The sequence below is a fragment of the Balaenoptera borealis genome (genome assembly GCF_965194805.1).
Source record: "Balaenoptera borealis genome assembly, chromosome: 3".
In the NCBI taxonomy this organism is placed as follows: Eukaryota; Metazoa; Chordata; class Mammalia; order Artiodactyla; family Balaenopteridae; genus Balaenoptera; species Balaenoptera borealis.
Window position 1 is genome coordinate 19,451,495 of NC_138866.1, and position 26,407 is coordinate 19,477,901.

The 26,407-nt window shown below is 36.7% G+C and overlaps 2 long non-coding RNA genes across 2 annotated transcripts in view; both read right to left on the minus strand.

Moving 5' to 3' along the window:
- Window positions 1-26,407, minus strand: part of LOC309625364 — a 410,807-nt gene that overhangs the window by 166,164 nt on the left and 218,236 nt on the right. The gene's annotated exons all lie outside the window — the stretch shown is intronic.
- Window positions 1,279-26,407, minus strand: part of LOC309625369 — a 38,493-nt gene continuing 13,364 nt past the window's right edge. The window contains exon 2 of the long non-coding RNA XR_014242490.1: window positions 1,279-26,111. This is a non-coding gene — a long non-coding RNA (uncharacterized lncRNA). The remainder of the gene's footprint in view (window positions 26,112-26,407) is intronic.

Here is a 26,407-nt window from a genome sequence, read left to right on the forward strand (position 1 = left end):
CCTACAGAACACCTACTGAATGCTGGCAGAAGACCTCAGACTTCCCAAAAGGCAAGAAAATCCCCACATACCTGGGTAGGGCCAAAGAAAAAACAGAGACAAAAGAATAAGGATGGGACCCATACCTCTGGGAGGGAGTTGTGAAGGTGGAAAAGTTTCCATACACTAGGGAGCCCCTTCACTGGTGGAGATGGGTGGTGGGCAGAGAGGAAGCTTCAGAGCCAAGGAGGAGAACACAGCAACAGGGACGCAGAGAGCAAAGCGGAGAGATTCCTGCACAGAGGATCTGTGCCGACCAACACTCACCAGCCTGAGAGGCTTGTCTACTCACCCGCTGGGGTGGGTGGGGGCTAGGATCTGAGGCTCAGGCTTCGGAAGTCAGACCCAGAGAGAGGACTGGGGTTGGCTGCATGAACACAGCCTGAAGGGGGCTAGTGCACCACAGCTAGCCGGGAGGGAGTCCAGGAAAAAGTTTGAACCTGCAGGAGAGGCAAGAGACCTTTGTTTTGGGGTCTGCGAGGAGAGGGGATTACTTCTCAGTGTGCCCACAGAAGGTAGAACACTGCCTAAGCGAGTTCCAGAGACAGGCACGAGCCACAACTATCAGCTCGGATCCCAGACACAGGCGTGAAATGATAAGGCTGCTGCCACTGCCACCAAGAATCCTGTGTGCAAGCGCAGGTCACTATCCACACTGCCCCAACAGGATCCTGCGCAGCTGGACACTGCCAGGGTCCTGAGATCCAGGAACAACTTCCCTGGGAGAACACAGGGCACGTCTCAGGCTGTTGCAATGTCATGGCAGCCTCTGCCACCTCAGGCTTGCCCCACATTCCAATAATGATTACCATACCTCCCCTCTCCCCAGCCTGAGAGAGCAAGAGAGCCCTAATCAGCTGCTGCTTTAACCGCCTCCTGTCTGGGTGGGTAACAGATGCCTGAGGGCAACCAACACGCAGAAGCTGGTCCAAATCCAAAGCTGGACACCAGAAGCTGTGCGAACAAAGAAGAGAAAGGGAAATTTCTCCATGCATCCTCAGGAGCAGCAGATTAAATCACCACAATCAACTTGATAAACCCTGCATATGAAGAATACCTGAACAGACAATGAATGATCCCAAAATTGAGGTGGTGGACGTTGGAAGCAACTGTAGACTTGGGGTTTGTCTTCTTCTTCTAATTTGTTTCTGGTTTTGTGTTTATCTTAGTATAATATTTAGTGCTTATTTTCATTGGTGGATTTGTTTATTGGTTTGGTTGCTCTCTTCTTTTTTAAAATATATATATATATATTTTTCCTTTTTCTCTTTTTGTGAGTGTGTATGTATATGCTTCTTTGCGTGATTTTTGTCTGTATAGGTTGGCTTTTACCATTTGTCCTAGGGTTCTCTCTGTTCGTTTTTTTGGTTTTGTTTTTTTTTTTCTCTCTTCCTCTTCTTCTGAGCCATGTGGTTGGCAGGGTCTTGGTGCTCCAGCTGGATGTTGGGCCTGAGGCTTCAAGGTGAGAGGACTGAGTCCAGGACATTGGACCACCAGAAACCTCTTGGCCCCACGTAATATCAATTGGTGAGGGCTCTCCCAGAGATCTTCATCTCAACATTAAGACCCAGCTCCACCAAATGGCCATCAAGCTCCTGTGCTGGACGCCCCATGACAAACAACTAGCAACACAGGAACACAACCATACCCATTAGCAGAGAGGCTTCCTAAAGTCATACTAAGTTCACAGACACTCCAAAACACACCACCTGATATGCTCTGCCCACCAGAAGGACAAGATACAGCCCCACCCAGCAGAACACAGGCACCAGTCCCCCCCAACCAGGAAGCCTACACAAGTCACTGAAGCAACCTCATTCACTGGGGGCAGAAACCAAAAATAACAGGAACTACAAACTTGCAGGCTGCAAAAAGGAGACCCAAAACACAGTAAGTTAAACAAAATGAGAAAACAGGGAAATAAGCAGCAGATGAAGGAGCAAGGTAAAAACCCACCAGACCAAACAAATGAAGAGGAAATAGGCAGTCTACTTGAAAAAGAATTCAGAGTAATGATAGTAAAGATGATCCAAAATCTCAGAAATAGAATGGAGAAAATACAAGAAACATTTAACAAGGACCTAGAGAACTAAAGAGCAAACAAACAAAGATGAACAACACAATAAATTAAATTAAAAATACTGTAGAATGAATCAACAGCAGACTAACTGAGAGAGAAGAACAGAGAAGTGACCTGGAAGATAAAATAGTGGAAATAACTGCCACAGAGCAGAATAAAGAAAAAAGAATGAAAAGAATTGACGACAGTCTCAGAGACCTCTGAGACACATTAAATGCACCAACATTCGAATTATGGGGGTCCCAGAAGAAGAAGTGAAAAAGAAAACGTCTAAAAAAATATTTGAAGAGATTATATTTGAAAACTTCCCTAACATGGGAAAGGAAATAGTCAATCAAGTCCAGGAAGTGCAGAGAATCCCATACAGGATAAATCCAAGGAGAAACTCTCCAAGACATATATTAATCAAACTATCAAAAATTAAATTCAAAGAAAAAATATTAAAAGCAGCAAAGGAAAAGCAACAAATAACATACAAGGGAAACCCCATAAGATTTACAGCTGATCTTTCAGCAGAAACTCTGTAAGCCAGAAGGGAGTGGCAGAACATATTTAAAGTGACGAAAAGGAAAAACCTACAACCAAGATTACTCTACTCAGCAAGAATGTCATTCAGATTCGGTGGAGAAATTAAAACCTTTACAGACAAGCAAAAGTTAAGAGAATTCAGCACCATCAAACCAGAGTTATAACAAATGCTAAAGGAACTTCTCTAGGCAGAAAACAAAAGAGAAGGAAAAGACCTACAATAACAAACCCAAAACAATTAAGAAAATGGTAATAGGAATATACATATTGATAATTACCTTAAATTTAAGTGGATTAAATGCTCCAACCAAAAGACACAGACTGCTGAATGGATACAAAAACAAGACCAGTATATATGCTGTCTACAAGAGACCCACTTCAGACCTAGGGACACATCCAGACTGAAAGTGAGGGCATGGAAAACGATAGTCCATGCAAATAGAAATCAAAAGAAAGCTGGAATAGCAATTCTCGTATCAGACAAAATAGACTTTAAAATAAAGACTGTTACAGGAGACAAAGAAGGACACTACATAATGACAAGGAATCAATCTAAGAAGAAGATATAATAATTGTAAATATATATGTACCCAACATAGGAGCACCTCAATACATAAGGCAAATGCTAACAGCCATGAAAGGGGAAATTGACAGTAACAATAATAGGAGGGGATTTTAACACCCCACTTTCTCCAATGGACAGATAATCCAAAATAAAAATAAATAAGGAAACACAAGCTTAAAAGAAACCTTAGACCAGATAGACTTAATTGATATTTATAGGACAGTCCATCCAAAAACAACAGAATACACTTTCTTCTCAAGTGTTCATGGAACATTCTCCAGGATAGATCATATCTTGGGTCATAAATCAAGTCTCGGTAAATTTAAGAAAATTTAAATCATATCAAGAATATTTTCTAACCACAAAGCTATGAGACTAGATATCAATTACAGGAAAAAAACTGTAAAAAATAAAAACACAAGGAGGCTAGACAATATGCTACTAAATAACCAAGAGATCACTGAAGAAATCAAAGAGGAGGTGAAAAAATACCTAGAAAAAAATGACAATGAAAACTCGATGACCCAAAACCTATGGGATGCAGCAAAAGCAGTTCTAAGAGGGACATTTATAGCAATACAACCTTACCTCAAGAAACAAGAAAAACCTCAAATAAGCAACCTAACCTTACACCTAAAGCAATTAGAGTAAGAAAACAAACAAAAAAAAACCCAAAGTTAGCAGAAGGAAAGAAATCATAAAGATCAGATCAGAAATCAATGAAAAAGAAATGAAAGGGGGCTTCCCTGGCAGCACAGTGGTTAAGAATCCGTCTGCCAATGCAGGGGATATGGGTTTGAGCCCTGGTCCGGGAAGATCCCACATGCCACAGAGCAGCTAAACCCATGAGCCATAACTACTGAGCCTGTGCTCTAGAGCCCACCAGCCACAACTACTGAAACCTGCGTGCCTAGAGGCTCGGCTCCACAAGAAGAGAAGCCACTGCAATGAGAAGCCAATACACTGCAAGGAAGAGTAACCAAGCTCGCCACAACTAGAGAAAGCCCGTGATCAGAAACAAAGACCCAATGCAGCCAAAAACTAAAAAAAAAAAAAAAAAAAAAAAAAAAAAAAAAAAATGCTAATGAAGGAAACAATAGTAAAGATCAAGAAAACTAAAAGCTGGTTCTTTGAGAATATAAACAAAATGAAAAACCATTAGCCAGAGTTATCAAGAAAAAGAGGGAGAAGACTCAAATCAACAGAATTAGAAATGAAAAAGGAGAAGTAACAACTGACACTGCAAAAATACAAAGAATCATGAAAGACTACTAAAAGCAACTCTATGCCAATAAAATGGACATCCTGGAAGAAATAGACAATTTCTTAGAAAAGTACAAACTTCCAAGACTAAACCAAGAAGAAACAGAAAATTTGAACAGACTGATCACAAGAACTGGAATTGAAACTGTGATTAAAAATCTTCCAACAAACAAAAGTCGAGGACCAGATGGCTGCACAGGTGAATTCCATCAAACATTTAGAGAAGAGCTAACACCTATCCTTCTCAAACTCTTCAAAAATATAGCAGAGGGAGGACCCCTCCCAAACTTATTCTATGAAGCCACCATCACTCTGATATCAAACCAGACAAAGATGTCACAAAAAAAGAAAATTACAGGCCAATATCACTGATGATCATAGAAGTAAAAATCCTCAACAAAATACTAGCAAGCAGAATCCAACAGCACATTAAAAGGATCATACACCATGATCAAGTTGTGTTTATCGCAGGAACGCAAGAATTCTTCAATATATGCAAATCAAAAATGTGATACACCATATTAACAAACTGAAGGATAAAAGCCATATGATCATCTCAATAGATGAATAAAAAGCTTTCAACAAAATTCAACACCCATTTACAATAAAAACTCTGCAGAAATTGGGCATAGAGGGAACCTACCTCAACATAATAAAGACCATATATGACAAACCCACAGCCAACATCATTCTCAATGGTGAAAAACTAAAAACATTTCCTCTAAAATCAGGAACAAGACAAGGTTACCCACTCACACTGCTAGTATTCAACATAGTTTTGGAAATTTTAACCACAGCAGAGAAGAAAAAGAAATAAAAGGAATCCAAATCGGAAAAGAAGTAAAACTGTCACTGTTTGCAGATGACATCATACTATACATAGAGAATCCTAAAGATGCTACCAGAAAACTAGCAGAGCTAATCAATGAATTTGGTAAAGCAGCAGGATATGAAATTAATGCACAGAAATCTCTTGCATTCGTATACACTAATGATGAAAAATCTGAAAGAGAAATTAAGGAAACAATGCCATTTACCATTGCAACACAAAGAATAAAATAGCTAGGAATAAACCTTCCTAAGGAGACAAAAGACCTGTATGCAGAAAACTATAACACACTGATGAAAGAAATTAAAGATGATACAAACAGATGGAGAGATATATTATGTTCTTGGACTGGAAAAATCAACATTGTGAAAATGACTATACTACCCAAAGCAATCTACAGATTCAGTGCAATCCTTATCAAGCTACCAATGGCATTTTTCACAGAACTAGAACAAAAATTTCACAATTTGTATGGAAACACAAAAGAACCTGAATAGCCAAAGCAATCTTGAGAAAGAAAAACGGAGCTGGAGGAATCAGGACCCCTGACTTCAGACTGTACTACAAAGCTACAGTAATCAAGACAGTATGGTACTGGCACAAAAACAGTAATATAGATCAATGGAACAGGATAGAAAGCCCAGAGATAAACCCATGCACATATGGTCACCTCATCTTTGATAAAGGAGGCAAGAATATACAATGGAGTAGAGACAGTCTCTCCAGTAAGTGGTGCTGGGAAAACTGGGCGGCTACATATAAAAGAATGAAATTAGAACACTTCCTAACACCATACACAAAAATAAACTACAAATGGATTAAAGACCTAAATGTAAGGCCAGACACTATAAAACTCTTAGAGGAAAACATAGGCAGAACACTCTATGACATAAAACACAGCAAGATCCTTTTTGACCCACCTCCTAGCAAAATGGAAATAAAAACAAAAATAAATAAATGGGACCAAGTGAAACTTAAAAGCTTTTGCACAGCAAAGGAAACCATAAACAAGATGAAAAGACAACTGTCAGATTGGGAGAAAATATTTGCAAATGAAGCAACTGACAAAGGGTTAATCTCTAAAATATACAAGGAGCTCATGCAGCTCAATATCAAAAAAACAAACAACCCAATCCAAAAACGGGCAGAAGACCTAAATAGACATTTCTCCAAAGAAGATATAGATTGCCAACAAACATATGAAAGATGCTCAACATCACTAATCATTAGAGAAATGCAAATCAAAACCACAATGAGGTATCACCTCACACCAGTCAGAATGGTCATCATCAAAAAAATCTACAAACAATAAATGCTGGAGAGGGTGTGGAGAAACGGGAATCCTCTTGCACTGTTGGTGGGAATGTAAATTGATACAGCCACTATGGAGAACAGTATGGAGCTTCCTTGAAATCTAAAAATAGAACTACCATATGACCCAGCAATCCCACTACTGGGCATATACCCTGAGAAAACCATAATTCAAAAAGAGACATGTACCACAATGTTCACTGCAGCTCTATTTACAATAGCCAGGACATGGAAGCAACCTAAGTGTCCATCGACAGATGAATGGATAAAGAAGATGTGGCACATATATACAATGGAATATTACTCAGCCATAAAAATAAACAGAATTGAGTTATTTTTAGTGAGGTGGATGGACCTAGAGTATGTCATACAGAGTGAAGTAAGTCAGAAAAAGGAAAACAAGTACCATATGCTAACACATATATATGGAATCTAAAAAAAAAAAAAAAAAGGTTATGATAAACATAGGGGTAGGACAGGAATAAAGACACAGAGGTAGAGAATGGACTTGAGGACACAGGGAGGGGAAACGGTTACCTGGGATGAAGTGAAAGAGTAGCATTGACATATATACACTACCAAATGTAAAATAGACGGCTGGTCAGAATAAGCCGCATAGCACAGGGAGATCAGCTGGTTGCTTTGTGACCACCTAGAGGAGTGGGATAGGGAAAGTGGGAGGGAGGCGCAAGAGGGAGGGGATAGGAGATATATGTATGCCTATAGCTGATTCACTTTGTTATACAGCAGAAACTAACACAACACTGTAAAGCCATTATGCTCCAATGAAGATGTTAAAAAAAAATTAAAAATTAAAATGCAAAGGTACCTCAACAGAGTCCTGGGTCTCCACCTATAAATACACCTGTGTGTACATACACCCACCCATATAAACACTACACACATCTAGATTTTTTTGCTCTTGCTCTGGAAAATCTAAAACCAAATTCTAGACACATTTGAGCTTTTCCTTCCAGCCTTTTTTTGGACTGCCAGTTCAGTGATAAATTAAAAACATAATGTGAATAAAGTAAAAACATTAACTTTTTTCCTCTGCCTAGTAGTATGTCTATAAGTGACCTAAGATAGAGAAAATGAATTGACTTTTGGAATCAGAAGTATAGATTAATAACTTTCTGTTCTATACCATGTGTGATTAATTATAAAACCTTAAGAAAATTTTAAAATATAATCATAATAAAGCAGAAATAGGTGACTTTATGTTTCTTTGATTCTTCCCCTTGAACAACACACTGTAAGCTAGAATATTTTGGGTTCCAAGGCTACAGAGATGAGCTGCACTAGATTCTTTTCTCTGTTTCTACATTCTTTTCCTTGCTGTTTCTGTCTTTGATTTCTGTAGGCTAGAGGCTAATCATAAGGTCACCCTGGTCCCTGACCTGACTCTTGAGACCATGAAGCCAGTTGTTAAATTTTTACCTTTCTCTAGTTTGCTGTCATTCAATCCAAGTCTCACATCAGCACTTCCAACTATAAAAGGCAATGTAAGAACCAGTCACCAGTCTAAGTTGGCTGAGTTAACTGTTTCTCAAACACCTACCTTGGGTTGAATTAATAACTCTTAGTCACATCCTTATGTTTTTAACTTCACCTTCAGATTCTGATTCTAGTAATAGAAGCAATAACTCAAGTCTTAATTACTATTAGTACCTGTGCTTAAAATTCTAAACACATTCATAAAACATTCATTCAATAGTTTCTCTATCAATAAGTATCTACTTAGTGCCTTTGATACACAAATTTTCAGTAAAATGAGGAGCAAGAACATTGATAGAACAAAGTTTACTTCTAAATAAATAAGAGGAAGAGTCATAAATTTGGATCAAGCCAAGTTTATTAATATGCTTTCACTAAGCAGAGATTCTGCATTTTATGTTGTAGCTCCAGGAGTTGGCAAAGGCTCTAACAGTTTGGTTGTTTAGCTGAAACATGGACCAAAAAGTGGCCCATAGTTGGAAATGCCAGGCCTGTTTTGGTTTAATGTAGTGTAAGGGGTTCAAAGGAATAGGGAGATTGAAATGCTGGAGAGGATTTGTCATTTAAGACCTAATCAACCTAACTGGGAGTATCCAGAAGACATACTTCTCACCATTGTGAGAAATTAATTTGTGAAGGAGCCCTGGCATTCTTGAAGAGCTCTGTGATCCCTCCTCTCTATACACCAGAACTTACAGCAGGAACAGTAGTTACTGTATTGAGAAACCTAAATGCAATAGGAGTAATTGGATCTTGGGGTAGCAGGAGCCAACTGGAGGGACTCAACCACCATAGGCAAGGTGAGCTTGGTTTACCATAATGGGCAACAGAGTCAATGCAGCAATCAGAATATTCTGACACCTGAAACCCTATAGCATTGGCTAGTTTATCTTGGTGTTTCTAGAAGTGAAATAAATAGGAAGCCTACTAAATTCTTACTTCATCTATGTAAGCAGAAATTCTAGGTCAGGTAAACAAAAGTCAAATCTCAATCATGAAAACAGAATCATGGCCCCTCCATCTATTTCCAGACTCAGCCAGTTTACAGACCCAGAATCACTTGAATGATGTAGAGGCCTGGTTCCCTTGAGGATGAAACCTTGTACACTGCCCAAAATTTGTACTGTTAATTGTTGTCCTATCATTTCCCAAAGGGACATTCAGCTTTTTACTAGTGTAACTATGCATTAGGGAAAAGGACATAATCAGAATTTGGGGGGATTACTGGACACGGACTCTGAACTGACACTAATTCCAGGAGACCCAAAATGACATTGTGGTTCACCAGCCAATGTGGGGGCTTATGAAGGTCACATGATCAAAAGAATTTTAGCTCAGGTTTTCTCAGTGGGCTTACTGGGTCCACAAACCCACCGTGAGGTTATATATCTAGTTCTGGAATGTATAGTTGGAATAGACATACTCAGCAACTACAGCATTGGTTCTATGACTTATAGAATGAGGGCTATTATGGTAATAAAGGCCAAATGCCTGGAAAAATTGTAAACCAAAAGCAATACCACATTCCTGGAGTGATTGTAGAAATTATTGCCACCATGAAGGACTTGGAAGATGCAGGAGTAGTGATTCCAACCACATTCCCATTCAACTCTCCTATTTGGTCTGTGCAGAAGATAGATAGGTCTTGGAGAATGGTTGTGGATTATCATAAGCTTAACCAGGTGGTGGGTCTAATTGCACTGCTGTACCAGACGTGATATCACTGCTTGAGCAATTTAATGCATCCCCTGTTACCTGATATGCAGATATTGATCTGGCAAATTCCTTTTTCTAAATCCCTGTCAATAAGGACTACCAAGAGGAGTTTGCCTGCAGCTAGAAAGGCCCGCAATGTACCTTCACTGCCCTACCTCATGGGTATATTGATATCTAGCCCTATGTCATAATTTAATTCACAGGAATCCTAGTCACTTTTTATACAAGATATCATACTAGTCCATTACATTGATAGCATTATACTGATTAGATTTAGTGAGCAAAAAGTAACAACTACTCTAGACTTATTGGTAAGACATTTGTGTGTCAGAGGGTGGGAAATAAATTCTGAATAAAATTCAAAGGCTTTCTACCTCAGTGGCACATCAAGATATCCCTTCTAAGGTGAAGAATAAGTTGTTTCATCTGGCCCCTCTGACAACCAAAAAATATGCACAGCAGCACAGCATCTAGTGGGCCTCTTTGGATTTAGAAGACAACATATTTCTCATCTGGGGTGTTACCTTAGCCCGTTTACCAAATGACCTGGTAAGCTGCCAGTTTTAAGCAGGTTATAGTATAAGAGAAGGCTCTAGAACAGGTCCAAGCTGCTGTGCAAGCTGTTGTCCCTCTTGGTTCATATGATCCAGCAGATCCAATGGTGCTTGTAACGGTAGAGTCAGACAGAGATGCTGTTTAGGGCCTTTGGCGGGCCTCTGGAGGTGAACTGAAGTGCAGGTACTTAGGATTTTGGATTAACCCTGCCTTTTTCTGCACACAACTACTCCCCTTTTGAGAAGCAGCTCTTGGCCTGCTACTGCGCCTTCATAGAGACTGAATGCTTAACCATGGGTCACCAAGTTACCACGTGATCTGAGCTGTCCATCATGAACTGGGCGTTATCTAACCCACCAAGCAATAAAGTTGGGCATGCCCAGCATCACCTCAATATCAAATTGAAGAGGTACCTGATCAGGCCTGAGCAGTCCCTGAAGGCACAGGTAAGCTACATGAAAAGGTAGTTTGAATGTCCATGGTTCCCATGCCTGCAACTGCTTTCTCTCTTCCAGTATGCACCTATGGTCTCTTGGGGGAGTTTCCTATGATCACCTTACAGAGGAAGAGAAGACTCAGGACTCTTTTACCGATAGTTCTGCACTATATGGAGGAACCACCCAAAAATGGACAGCTGCAGCACTATAGCCCCTTTCTGGGATATCTCTGGAGGACAGTGGAGAAGAAAATTCCTCCTAGTGGGCAGAATTTCAAGCAGTGCACCTGACTGTTCACTTTGCTTAGAAGAAGAATTAGCCAAACATGTGATTATTAAATGATTCATGGGCTGTGGGATAGTTTGACTGGATGGTCAGGAACTTGGAAGAAATATGATTAGAAAATTAATGACAAGGAAATTTGGGAAAGAGTTATGTGGGTAGACCTCTGAAGGGGCAAAAAAATGTAAAGATATTTGTGTCCTATTTGAATGATCACTAAGGAGTGACCTCAGCAGAGAAGGATTTTAATATTTAAGTGGATTGGATTAGATGACCCATTCTATGGACACCTGTCAGCCTCTTTACCCAGTCACTCCTACCATAACCCAATAGGCTCATGAACAAAGTGACCATGGTAGTAAGACATGGAGTTATGCATGAGCTCAGCACACAGTCTTCCACTCATCAAGGCTGACTTGGCTATGTCCATTGCTGAGTGTCCAATCTCCCAGTTGCAGAGACCAGCAAGGAGTCCTCAGTTTGATACCATTCCCTGGAGTTATCAACCCAGGTGGCAGGTTGGTTACAATGGACATCTTCCATCATGGAAGGGTCAGCATTTAGCATTTACTCTGGATAAGGATTTGCTTTCTCTACAAACAATGCTTCCACCAGGAGTTATAACAGTGATTCCATTGAACAGGAAGTTAAGATTGCCACCTAGCCACTTTGGACTCCTAACGCCTCTGAATTAACAGGAGAAGAAATTAGTTACTGTGTTGGATCAGATGATTGATCCTGACTACCAAGGGCAAATTGGACTACTAGTCGGCAATTGGACTAGTATATCTGGAATACAGAAAGATTAGAGTGTCTTATTATTATCATGCTCTTTAATTAAAGTCAATGTAAAACTACAACAATCCAATCAAGGCAGGAGTACTAATGGCCAAGACCCTCAGGAATTAAGATTTGAGTCACATAATCAGGTAAAAACTATGGTCAGCTGAAGTGTTTGCTGAAGGAAAAGGAATACATCATGGGTATTGGAGAAGATAGTTATAAATACCAACTTTAATCACATGACCAATTACAGACAGGAGGACTGTAATTGTCATAAATATTTCTTCTGCATTTTGTGTGGGTGTGTTTGTGTATGGGTGTGTATGTATATGTGTTACCAATACCCTTTTTTTCTCTCTTATTCCCTCATCACATAAGATATATTGACTTTACATCATAGTATTTAAGTTACAAGATATCAAAGGGAAGAGTAAATATCACTCAAGGACTTTACCTCTTCTTCTGAGGAAGGGTTTAGTGCATTTTCAGTTGCATGCAGGATAGCTGTATCATGTTAGGTAGAATTAGGACCTTGTTATTATCTTCATTTGGAGATTAAGTATGGTTTAAGGAGATGCATAAGACTGGCAAGTTGACAAGAGGTGTTCTTGTGATTGTTAATTTTATGTGTTACCTGGGCCACGGAGTGCCCAGATGTTTGGTAAAACATTATTCTGGGTGTTCTGTGAGTGTTTTTGGAGGAGATTAATATCTGAATTGGTAGACTGAGTAAAGAAGATTGCCTTCTGTAATATCGTGGCTCTCATCGAATAAGTTGAAGGCCTGAATGGAACATAAAGTCTGACCTTCCTGAGAGGAAGAAAGAACTCCTCCTCCCTGACAGCTTGAACTGAGACATAATTTTTTTCCTGTCTTCAGACTCAGACTAAAACATTGGCTCTTCTTGGGTCTAAAGCCTCCTGGCTTATACTGGAACTAAACCACCAGCTTGCCAACTGCAGATTTGGGGACTTGACTTCCTTTATCCACCATCTTCCATGAACATGCGAGAAGATACTGAGCAAAACAACATGATGCCTGTCCTCCTGGTACTTATAGTCTGACGACTTCATAGTTGTCCAGTCCTGCACGTAACATAAACTATCTCTGATACTACTGTTAGTTTTAACCTCTCCTTATATCCTGATTTTAGAGCCTGCTTTTCATTTTTCGTTTTGCATTTACACTTTCTTCTTCTTTCTCTTTTTCTGTTCTTTCTTCCTTTTAATCTGCTTCAGTATGTACTTATTGAGACTTTATGAAGAGAAATACATAGTGCTAAGTACCCTGCTGATTACAAGATGAAGGTGACTCTGCCTCACCCTCAATGAGTTCAAAGCCTGCTGAAGGATCTGCTAAATGGCAATGTTGGTATATGAAGAGAGAATTAATTCTAGTAAAGGAGAATGCTTGAGGGACAGCTTCAGGGAGAGAGATTTTTGAGACGATCTTTTAAGAAGAAGCAAGGCAAACAGATATAACACCCTACTGGACGGATGGTTCACACTGACCAAAGATTTCAGAATACCCCCCAAAATTAATGAAGATGAAATTGTGTGGTTCCATGTGGTTAGGCTAGGGGCACTGCTTTGAAGAAAAGACAAAATGCTAGTCCAGGAAGAGCCTAGAATGGTTTGCCGAGAAAATGTAGAGGTGATATTTCTTATACCCTCAAGATACAACATAAATAAATGTAGATATGTAAATATTGGAGCTATAAATTATTTATAGAAATAATATTGCAAAATGGAATCTATAAACCAGTTTTCAAGTCTTGTTTCATTCTCTGATGGATTTGGGTTTTTATTGAACTATAAAAGACAAAACATTGTCATACTGTGTTTATTGTGGAAAATCTTTCTGTCCTGGTTAAAAGATTTTCGTTTTCAACAACTTCAGATGACAGACTGTAATTTTGCCTTTTCAAGCCAACTTTCATTGTCTTTTCTTAACGAAAATCACCTAGATTTGTCATGCCTGGTTCAAATTACTTCTGAATGTGCCTCATACCTTACTGTGCAATTCATAATCTATGATGATTTATTTATCTAGCATTTTTAACCAAAATGTTTTCAGGGTATATTACAAAATGTGGATCAGTTATCATCAGAGTCCTTGGAAAACTGTCTTCTTTAGAAATGTTTTTGGTAGGTATTAATGAACTTTTTTTTCTTTCTTTTGAGGACAAAAACTGAAATCTACTTCCAATGTTACAAATATTTTAGGAAATTTTAGGTGATAGGTGGAGTTGGGAAAATTTACAGTTTCTAAGGAAAACTTCAATACTCTGAATTACTCCATAGAAGGCACCATATTAGTGCTTTTTCATGATTTTGCAACTAAACCAACTATAAAAATTAGGTTACTTGACTAGACTGCTTCTATATTCCCTTCAATCTCTAAGTTTGTATTATTTGGTATTTCTAGAATGGTAACTCCTTTATAAAAATTCTTGGGAACCATTAGCATAAGTGAACTTAGAAAATGATATAAGTTTCTTCCTATATCTCTGATCTTAATTTTAGTCTTTGAATTAGGTTTTAGAATAGTTTTTGTCCCACAAAAGTCCAGGGACATATTTTATTAAAGATAATTTTCTCTGAAATTCCTCTAAGCAAGTAAAAGTATAAAATGTAGTATTTACAACAATGTGTTTTGGAGTCTGATGACCTGTTTTTTTAACTGTACTTGTTTCTATTAACAAGTTATGTGATCTCCGGTATGTTACTTACCCTCTTCAAATGTCAGTTTTCTAAACTATAAGACAGAGATTAAAATAATGTCTTCCTTGCATTGTTTAATGAATTAAATATGATAATTAATTCAGAGTACTTAATAGAGTGCCTGGCATAGAGCCCATGATCTGTAAATTGTAGCTATCATACTTAATAAAAAAAATTAAAAACTTAGAGAAGCATCTTTGACATTTTAAACAAAAGGATATTTTACTTGTCTGCAATTTGTTATTTCTACCCATGTATTTTGTACGTGATGAAAATGTCATACATGTATTTGTAACAAGCAGTTTATATTCAATTTTGGCATTCAATCTATGATAAATTCCATTGGGTTGGCCAAAAGTTTCATTTTGTTTTTTCCATAAGATGGCTCTAGTAGCACTTAGTTGTCTTTAACTTCATTCAAAACAGTTTTGTTAGATTGTGTGTGACAACTGTCAAATCAGCATGCATTTAAAAAAAGACGTATCAAAGTTGGTGAATTTGTGTGTAGTCATTTTAATTTTGAAGATGGAAGAAAAAAGGAACATTTTTGGCATATTATGCTTTATTATTTCAAGAAAGGTAAAAACGCAACTGAAATGCAAAAAAAGATTTGCGCAGTGTATGGAGAAGGTGCTGTGACTGCTCGAACATGTCAAAAGTGATTTGCAAAGTTTCATGCTAAAGATTTCTCGCTGAATGATGCTCCACAGTTGGGTAGACCAGTTGAAGTTGATATCAATCAAATAGAGACATTAATTGAGAACAATCAATGTTATATCATGAGGGAGAAAGCCAACATACTCAAAGTATCCAAATCAAGCATTGAAAATCATTTGCACCAACTTGGTTATGTTAATCGCTTTGATGTTTGGGTTCCACATAAGTTAAGTGAAAAAAACCTTCTTGACTGTATTTCCACATGTGATTCTCTACTTAAATGTAATGAAAACGTTCCATTTTTAAAACATATTATGACAGGCAGTGAAAAGTGGATACTGCACAATAATGTGGAATGGAAGAGATCGTGGGGCAAGTGAAATGAACCACTACCAGCCACACCAAAGGCTGCTCTTCATCCAAAGAAGGTGATATTGTGTATATGGTGCGATTGGAAGGAAGTCCTCTATTATGAGCTCCTTCCGGAAAACCAAATGATTAATTCCAACAAGTACTGCTCCCAATTAGACCAACTGAAAACAGCATTTGATGAAAAGCATCCAGAATTAGTCAACAGAAAATTCATAGTCTTCCATTAGGATAATGCAAGATCACATGTTTCTTTGATGACCAAGCAAAAGCTGTTACAGCTTGGCTGGGAAGTTCTGATTCATCAGCGTATTCACCAGACATTGCACCTTCAGATTTCCATTTATTTCAGTCTTTACAAAATTCTCTTAATGGAAAAAATTTCAATTCCTTGCAAGACTGTAAAAGGCACCTGGAACAGTTCTTTACTCAAAAACATAAGAAATTTTGGGAAGATAGAATTACGTAGTTGCCTGGAAAATGGCAGAAGGTAATGAAACAAAAGGGTGATACGTTGTTCAATCAAGTTCTTGGTGAAAATGAAAAATGTGTCTTTTATTTTTATTTAAAAACCAAAGGCGCTTTTTGGCCAACCCAATACTTCACTTACTCATTTAGCGTTTGCCTATAAATGCGTGTTTCCACTATTGCATTTCCCCTTCTTTCTTTCTTAGGCTATTTTATGCCAGTTTTAAGACATCACTACAAATTCTTCGACACTCCTCAGCTCCTCTTAAACCTAGGAAGGCTTGTAACTACTACAACCAAAAGATTACAGAAATGATGCTAAGTGACTTTCAAAACTTAACCAAAAGTATACACAGCTCCTACCTTGTTTTCTAGAACAGGGGTCCTCTACCCCTGGGCCATGGACTGGTACCGGTCTGTGGCCTGTTAGGAACTGGGCCACACAGCAGGAGGTGAGTGGCAGGCGAGCAAGCTGAGCTTCATCTGTATTTACAGCTGCTCCCCATTGCTCGCGTCACAGCCTGAGCTCCGCCTCCTCTCAGATCAGTGGCGGCATTAGATTCTTATAGGAGTGCAAACCCTACTGTGAACTGCGCATGCGAGGGATCTAGATTGAGCGCTCCTTGTGAGAATCTAATGCCTGATGATCTGAGGTGGAGCTGAGGTGGTGATGTTAGTGCTGGGGAGTGGCTGCAAACACAGATTATCATTAGCGGAGACGTTTGATTGCATAGATACCATAATAAATCAATTGCTTGCAGACTCATATCAAAACCCTATCAGTGAGTGGCTAGTGAAAACAAGCTCAGGGCTCCCACTGATTCTGCATTATGGTGAGTTGTATAATTATTTCATTATAAATTACAATGTAATAATAATAGAAATAAAGTGCACAATAAATGTAATGTACTTGAATCATCCTGAAACCATCCCCCAGCGCCCGTCCATGGAAAAATTGTCTTCCACGATACCAGTCCCTGGTGCCAATAAGGTTGGGGACAGCTGCACTAGAACAGTTCATCTTGACTTTGTGAACCCCCAGGTAAGAATCCCACCTAACCTGATGTCACCATGCTGGTGCTTTGCTCAAGGGTTCCAGGTGAGGGCCACTATTCTACAATCTTCATCAAGGTGAAAGATATGCAAGTAAAGCATGGTCAAGTCCATTCACAAACTAGATAAAACCAAGTAACCACTGTCAATCATGTGGAGTAGAAGAAATAGACAGCTGATTCCTGGGAAATTCCTGAACCACTCAATTATAATACTTAATAAATGGTGTTGCTTAAGGTTCTAATTTTGGATAGTTTGTAATGCAACAGCAGTGGATAACTAGAATGAGTACATTCTTGGAGTATACACTTTAAACTTTCACCATTTTGACCCCCAAATCTTTTGCACTTGCCAAATGGATGCTGAAAATAGTAGACCTCATGATGAGGTCTACTTGCACATACAATTGGAAAGAAGTCCCTTCATTTTAGGGAAGAAGTAACATAGTTATTACTTAGAAAACCCATTACAAGTGCAATTACTTGTAGGCTAGTTTCTGCCCCTATGGTTAATTGTAGGCAGAAGATTTGAATGAAAAATTGAATGCCTACTAGAAACTGCTTATAATTGCATTTCTGTGTTACTCTGTACAGTTTTCTGGTGACCTGTGACTATTTATATCATAAAACATTACTCAGAGTGGAAGTCGTGCGCCCAGGACTCTGTCTAAGCTAAAATTGTGTCATTAAGTCATTTTTGCCTAAAATTCTTTACATTTTCATATTTTACTTTTTATCATTAGCTTTGATATGCTATTAACTTGCCCTTTTAGCCTCTTCAATGTGTCCAGTTGTGACAACTCCATTATATTGCATAATGAAAGAACACTGGCCTATTCATAGCATTCTAGAGGAAAAAAAAAGTATTGTGAGCTACATCCTTTTTAATGTACACTGTATGTTTATTACATATAAACTGAAAATTAATATAGCCCCAAAAATATAATAATTCAAATTGCCATAGCCTGGAAACAAGAAAAAACAAATGTATGTCTCTATAACTTTATCATAATATGTGTATTATATACCTGTGTAATGTATTACAAAAATTGTTCCCTTCTACATATTGTCTGTAAACTTCACTATTTACATAACAATATATTATGGTCAGTAATGCATGCTAAACAAAGATGTTTGCTCTCATTTTTAAACTTTACATGTTATTTTATTCTTTAACTTACTTAACCTATTATTGTTATACATTTATATCATTTTCAATTTTTCACTAAAATAAACAACGTATTGAAGAAAATCATATGTATCTTTGTGCATTTGTCCAGTTATTTTCTAAGGATATGTTTCCAGAAGTGGTAATCATAGATCAAATTTATAGATGTGTTTGTTGAGTAGGAGATGCCTCTTGCCACATGAATAGTGAGGATAGTTCTTTAAATGGTCAATAGGATAAGTAAAAGAAAAATATCATTCTTGAATTTAAGAGACAAAACACTCAGTACCACCTATAAAAAAGTAATTTCCTCTTTATATATTCTGGCTCATCATGATAATTGTCTAACCTGAAAATCAAGAAATGTCAGCAGCACAGTCGGCAGTACTGAGAGGTCATGGAGTAAAGAAAAGTTGGGACTGGCACCACTCGTCTTTAGGTTTCTGGGGACAATTATTAGGATTTCACTCTGAGTAGATTTTGTTACCATTTGTTGAAATCATACAAACAAATGGTAATTTGCTGATACTTGGGTATGGAAGAATGCTGAGCTAGGCAAGCGCAGAGGCAGTTCCTGTGTATGGAGCTGCACCAGATATAATCTCATCACTCAACCTTACATTTTCCTCACTAATTCATATGCACCTAGCGATGTAATCAAAACAGAACAAACCTCTACCATACTTAGTCTCGACATGAGTTAAGCTTGATATCTACATAGAATAATTCTGAAGTTTGAACACACACACCCACTCCCAATGCACACACACACACACACACACACACACACACACACACACATAAACAGACATACTATCTGACACTAAAACTCTGCTAAAATTCATCTCAGTTTAGCTGCTCTTTATAGTGAGAAAATGTAAGATACTAATTTGAAAATTTTCCAACAAAATTAGTGTCTAAGAATTAAAAATGTAAACATAAAAAATATTGGAGACTAAAATATGTAAGATACATATGAAGAATTATATCCTTATCATTTGAGAAGTATTAGATACATATTTTGATAAAGAAAAAAAAAAAGAAAATAGTCTCTTCAACAAGTGGTGGTAGGACAACTGAATATCCACATACCAAAGAATGAATTTGGACATTTATTTTACTCCTGCAAAAAGGGCCTTATCAAGAAAGAGAAATAACCTACAGAATGGGAGGGAATATTGCACATCATATATCTGATAAAGATACTGTATTATTCATGGTTCTCCAGAGAAACAGAACTAAAGGGATAGCTATAGCTATATAGATATAGATATAGATATAAGAAAGAGAGAGAGAGAGAAAAGAGAGATTATAAGAATTGGCTCACACTCTTATGGAGGTGGAAAATTTCCACAGTCTGCTGTCTGCAAGCTAGAGAACCAGGGAAGATCATTGTAAAATTTGATCTGAATCAGAAGTTCTGAGAACCACGGGAGCTGATGGTGTAAGTCCTGGAGTCCAAGGGCCCACAAACCAGGAGCTTTGATGTCTGAGGGCAGTAAAAGATGGGCATCCCAGCTCAAGAAAAGAGAATTTGCCCTTCCTTTGCCTTTTTGTTCCATTCAGGCTTCCAAAGGATTAGATGAGGCCCACCCATTTTGGTAAGAGATCACTTTACTCAGTCTACTGAATCAAATGTTGCTTCTTATAGAAATCACAGACACACCCAGAAACAATGTTTTACCAGCTATATGAGGATCCCTTAGCCCAGTCAAGTTGACACATAAAACTAACCTTCAAAGGTTTAACATGAAGAATATATTTTTAAAAACTTCTAAAACTCAAAAAAAAAACCCAGTTTAAAAATGGACAATGGACTTTAATAGATATTCCTCCAAAGAAAATATACAAATGTCCAAAAAGCACATGAAAAGATGCAGGATGTCATTAGTTATTAGGAAAATGCAAGTCAAAATCTTGAGATACCACTTCACATATACTAGGATGGCTATGATAATATTTTTAAAAAATGGAAATTAGCAAATGTTGAAAAGGATATGGAAAAATTGGAACCTTCATATACTGCTAGTAGGAATGTAAAATGGTGCATCTCTGTGGAAAACAGTTCAGTGATTTCTCAAAAAGTTGAACATAAAATCATCATATGACCTGATAATTACACTCCTATGTGTACACTCAAAAGAAGTGAGATAAGGTACTCAAACAAATACCCGCATACGTGTGTTTATAATAGCACTATTCATAGTAGTCAAAAGGTGGAAAAAAATCCGATGTCCAAACTGGACAAAAGGATAAACAAATTGTAGTATATACATATATACATACATGAAGTGGAATATTATTCAGCTACAAAAAGGAATATCATACTAGTATATTCTATAATGTGGATGAACCTTAAAAACATTATGCATAATGAAAGGAGCCAGACACAAAAAGCTATATATTATAGAATTCCATTTATATGAAATATACAGAATAGGTAAATTCATAGGGACAGAAAGAGGATTGGTGGTTTCTGGGAGTTGGTGGAAGGAGAGAATAACAAATGACTGCTTAATTTCAATAGGTACAGGGTTTTATTTTGTGGTGATGAAAATATTTTGGAACTGTATAGATGGGGTGGCTGTACAACATTGAGAATATACTCAATGTCATTTAATTGCTCACTTTAAAAATTTGCCAGTTACTGTGCTTAGACTTACCCAAATGAACTGAAAACTTAGCCTACACAAAAACCTGCACACAAATGTTATAACAGCTTTATTCATAACTGCCAAAACTCATTAGCAACCAAAACATCCTTCAATAGGTCATGGATAAACAAACTGGTACATCCGTACAATGGAATATTATTCAGTGATAAAAAGGAATTATCAAGCTATGAAAAGACAAGGAAGAACCTTAAATGTATATTGCTAAGTTAAGGAAACCAATCTGAAAAAGTTACAAACTGTGTTATTCCAGCGATATAACATTCTGGAAAAGGCAAAACTATGGAGATAGTAAAATGATCTGTGGTTGTCAGGGGTTGGAGGGTGGGAAAAGGTATGGGTAGGCAGAACACAGAGGATTTTTAGTGTGGCCAAACTATTCTGTATGATACTATAATGATGGATACATGTCATACATTTTTAAAACCTATAGAATGTACAATACTAAGAGTGAACCCTAACATAAACTATGGATTTTGTTAATAATGACTTATCAATATTGGCTCACCAACTGTAACAAATGTACCACATTAATGCAATGTGTCATAATAGGGGGAATTACCAGGAAGGGTTGGCAAATGGGAATTCTGTATTTTCACTAAAGTTTTCTAAATCTAAAACATCTCTAAAAAATAAAGTCTATTAATTTTTTTAAACGCCAATGCTCTTGTTAATGAACTCCATTTCATTAGAAACATTACCTCTGGATTTTTATGCTATGTAAATATCACCTCAATCAAAAATAACAAAAAAATGAGATAAAATTATGCAAATAGTCTACTATTGAAGAGTCAAACATATCATTGGCTTTCTAACATGTTCTTATGCAGACCAAAAGGAATTACACTTCTTGAACATATGTAAGTTGACACTTAAAAATTGTCATAATAAAATTAAATCACTTAAAAATACTTTTTAGCATATTTAAATATATAAAATTATTTGTATATTTTAAAGTGTTACATAATACTTCTAAATATACCTAATGGATCTAAAAATGCAGCATCATTTTTTTTAAAACATATGAACATTAACTTCATTAATATTCATAAATTTAATATTTTCCTATTCTTGTATGGACATGTAGTTTCACTCTAAATTTCTCACAGAATATTTATTTTATTTTCTTATATTTTTAGCTGTAAAATACTTTATCCACCACTTGATAATTTTATTACATGAAATACGAAAAAAATTGTTTTATTTGTTTTCTTGTGAACATGAGTCTCAAGTGTAAAAAACAAAATTTCTTCTAGAGTTCATTATGATTATTATTAGTACATACTTCATCAAAAACATAAAAAAATGAAAAAGTGTTAGCATTTATTAAACATAAAAATTAATTGGAATATATATTTAATGAGAAAAATGATACTTTTTTTCTATTATTCTTTGTATCCATAGATTGAAATAACTTTTCTAAACTGTCATGTTTCTGCATAAATTCTACTCCTATTAATCACTAACTGCTATCAACTGAGCCATAGTATTCATATAAATAAATATATGAAAGTGACATTAGTTTCCTTCTATCAAGTTCACTCTTTGAAATCTTTCTGAAGTATGTGCTAAAAATAAATTGCGACATATTATTAAAAATTATCTTCATTGATTCATTAGCTATAACTCAGATCTTCTCTCAAATTGATGAAAGCAAGGATTGTAAACCACCTCACTTGAAAAATGTATTTATCACCAAGGATTTGGCACCATTTTATTTCTCAGGTTCTAGGAATCATGGCATTTTTAAATTAATACTAAACAAATGACCATTAATCTTTCATACAGAGGCACTAGGTTTTATCCAATATTTTGGAAAGGACTGAAAAATTAAAATAATGTTAACATTGTTAAAATTTACAATATAAATGTTTTAAACTTGTCACATGCTTTAAATATATAAATATAAATAAACATCTTTTCTGCAAAATAAGAAATGCCCTGTGGGAATCAAAATATTCATAGATCACAAAACATATGTAGCAAAGCTTGACAAAAAACCTCAAAAGCTATGGAAATGTGGTAAGAGCGTGGTAATCCCAAACACTGTATCTCAAAGTTGCTATTTTCTGAGTTCTGTTACTGCTCATCAGCATTACTTCCATAACTAAATTTTCATGCTTGATTTTTCAAATTAAATTCAAGTATTGACACATACATGTGAAAGATGAGAAAATTGGTCCATTTAAACTTCTTCCCATATCTCCAGTGTCTTTATGGTTGCTTGACAGAAGTCTTTTGGGAAAACATGAAAAAGATAGAAATATATCAAATATAGTTTTAGATATGTCTGTATTTCTAGCACAGATTTACTAACATACTTTTGGAAACCATTAATTGTTGATTCTGCCATTCTACTTTCTATGGCATTGTAATTCATTCCCAGATTGCTAGAGAAATGATCTGTTAACTGCCATTTCTATTGCATGACTGCAAAACATAACTGAGAGGTAATAAATAGCCACATACCAAGTAATAAATGGTTTGCTTTCAAAACAAGATTCTGATTACTTGGATTAAAAAAAGTGAAATGCAATATTAAAGCATAAAAATGCTGAAATCTATTGAGAGATGTGGTAGTATCATGTGGCTTGGTGAAATTGAATGCAGGTTGTTTTCTTATTTTCAATTAAAAAGGCATCATTCCTGGAAACATTTATTTAGTTGTATTGCACACTATAATTTTTCAATTCTTATTCATAATTTTCATTGGAAACAAAAATTAAAAAATCAATCTTAAAATGATTTATACTATTTGTTTTTATCACCCAATACTCTGGAAATATATTACTTTGCAACTAATTAAAGACACAAAATAAAGTCTTTGTCACTTATTAGTAGTTACTTATAGTTGACGAACATGTCTTGAAATTTACAGTAATTCAAAATTGCTGTCAGAGTAGAACAGAGGAATTAATTTTAGTTACTAATGCAAACCTCAACTGAGCCTCAGACCAAGAGCTGTGGGACATATAAATATGATAAATATATTCACAGTCTATTCCAAAGACATCAAGTAAAACCAATCATAGTTACGATCCTTGGAAGTGCTTTGTTCTTTCAGTAAAAGTCAGAATTGTTGAATTTCAAAATATTTGGTACTAAGATTGAGAAATAGCCTTAGGCCAGACCTAGCTTTGCAAAATAAATAGAGTTAAAGTAGTTGTCTTGATGTCATTCCCAGCATTTGAGAAAAGGAATTTTGAGGGCAAAATGTGCTCTGGAGTTCAGGTTTCTTCCATTTCAGTAAAGCGCTCCTTTATCTGTAATATGCTGCCCCTTCTCCATCTCTTTACCAACTGAGTGGCCTCGTATAAGTCAGTACATTTTGAATCTATGTTTCTTCCTTTGAAGAAGTGTGTGGTGAGACTAATTGTTTTCAAATGTTAAATGCCATTCCAGATCTGAATGACATGAATCTATAAGAATTTCTCTTTCAATGTAAGCTTTTGAATGCTCCTTTGTTGATCCAGGGAAAACTACCTGATTGTTCAAAATAACTGTACTATTTACTTGCTGAGAGTAATTAAATTATTTCTCAGACTTCTCTATAATAAGCTAAAAACTAAAAACAAACCAAGAACAAACAAAAAACAAACTAAAACAAAATCAAACCCAAAAGAACTCCTAAAACATTTTTTCCTAGACCTATTTTCTCTCCCTTAAGTGTGTCCATTGTCTCTTTTCCCCAAGAGTAGTGACTGAAACTGGATGCTATGCTCTAACAAAAGCTGAAGGAACAACACCAACTAAAGGAGAAACAACTCTCAGATAAAAATATTCTTTTGTGGTTAAGCTCCCACCTAACCCAGCCAATCTCTATATGATAAATGAAATTGAAGATAGAGAGGTGTCTAAGTAGAACTGTGAACCATTGGCAATGATCTTGATCACCTTCCCGACCACCTTCTCAGTTGTTCTTCAATGATATACCCTCTTACCCCCCAACTCTTGCAAGACATTCCTCAGAAGGGTCAGAGTTCCTGAAGGACTGACCAATCCCACCAATTTTTTTCTTTTCCATTATGGTTTATCACAGGATATTGAATATAGTTCCCTGTGCTGCACAATAGGACCTTGTTTTTTATCCACTCTAATATAATAGTTTTCATCTGCTAACCCCAACCTCCCAATCCATCCCTCCCCCACCCTCCTCCCCTCTTTTCCCTCTTTATGCCCCTTCCTAAGCTGCACCATTTACTTATCACTTGAGGAAGAATCAGGAAAATGATTTCATACCTAGAAGTTACAAAGAGTGTCTTTCTTTTAAGAGGGAGAAAATAGATTAAATTAGAAAAATCTGAAAATTCTCAGGAAGGGATATAGATAAAGTTCACAGAGTTAATGGAGGTATTTTAAGATGATGTCAGGATGCTTGGAGCTTTGCAAATATACAGTTGCAAAGAAGCATAGTACATCTTAAATCCGATGGATTCCTTTGATATAAGTGGCTCTTGCCCTCCTTTAATTGTTTTTTTTCATTGTTGATAGTAACTACCTTGCTTTACGAATGACTATTGCTTTCCTTAATAAAATATAATTTTAAAAGTATAATTATAATTTGAAATTTAAATTCAAAGTATTCATAATAAAAATAAGAGTAGTAAAAGTATAATTTTCCAAACGTTAATAACATACTTCCCAATATAAAGTGAACACATGTCAAAGGTCTAACTCTTCAGTGAAGGAAACAGCAAAATGATAAAGAGACAGAACTAAAGAGTGAAAAAATGGTGAAATAAGATTACTAAATTAGATATAAAATGGATTAACGTCCTAAAGGGCAAGAAAACCATAATCTATTGGGTGTATTTCCTACCGACAAAAAATAATTTGCATCTTCATGTTAACATATCACTTCACAGAATTTGCGGTCCCTAATAAACTGGAACTAGTAAGTCAAACAAAAAAATATCCTTCCTAGAAAATTACATTATTTTTTCGTGGGCCTATTGGACAATGCTCCAGGATGAGGCAGAAAAACACGCAAGCTTCCTTTGGCCTTATTTTCAAGTTGTGAATAATTTTTCTTAACACCTTCATTACTGTTATAATTTCCTCCTTATAAAAAAGGAAACCAAAGAAAAAGAAAGCAAAAACAAGAAAAGAGTACTGGGCTTCCCTGGTGGCGCAGTGGTTGAGAATCTGCCTGCCAATGCAGCGGACACGGGTTCGAGCCCTGGTCTGGGAGGATCCCACATGCCGCGGAGCAACTGGGCCCGTGAGCCACAACTACTGAGCCTGCGCGTCTGGAGCCCATGCTCCGCAACAAGAGAGGCCGCGATGGTGAGAGGCCCGCGCACCGCGATGGAGAGTGGCCCCCGCTTGCCACAGCTGGAGAGAGCCCTCGCACAGAAGCGAAGACCCAACACAGCCAAAAATAAATAAATAAATTAATTAATTAATAAAAAAA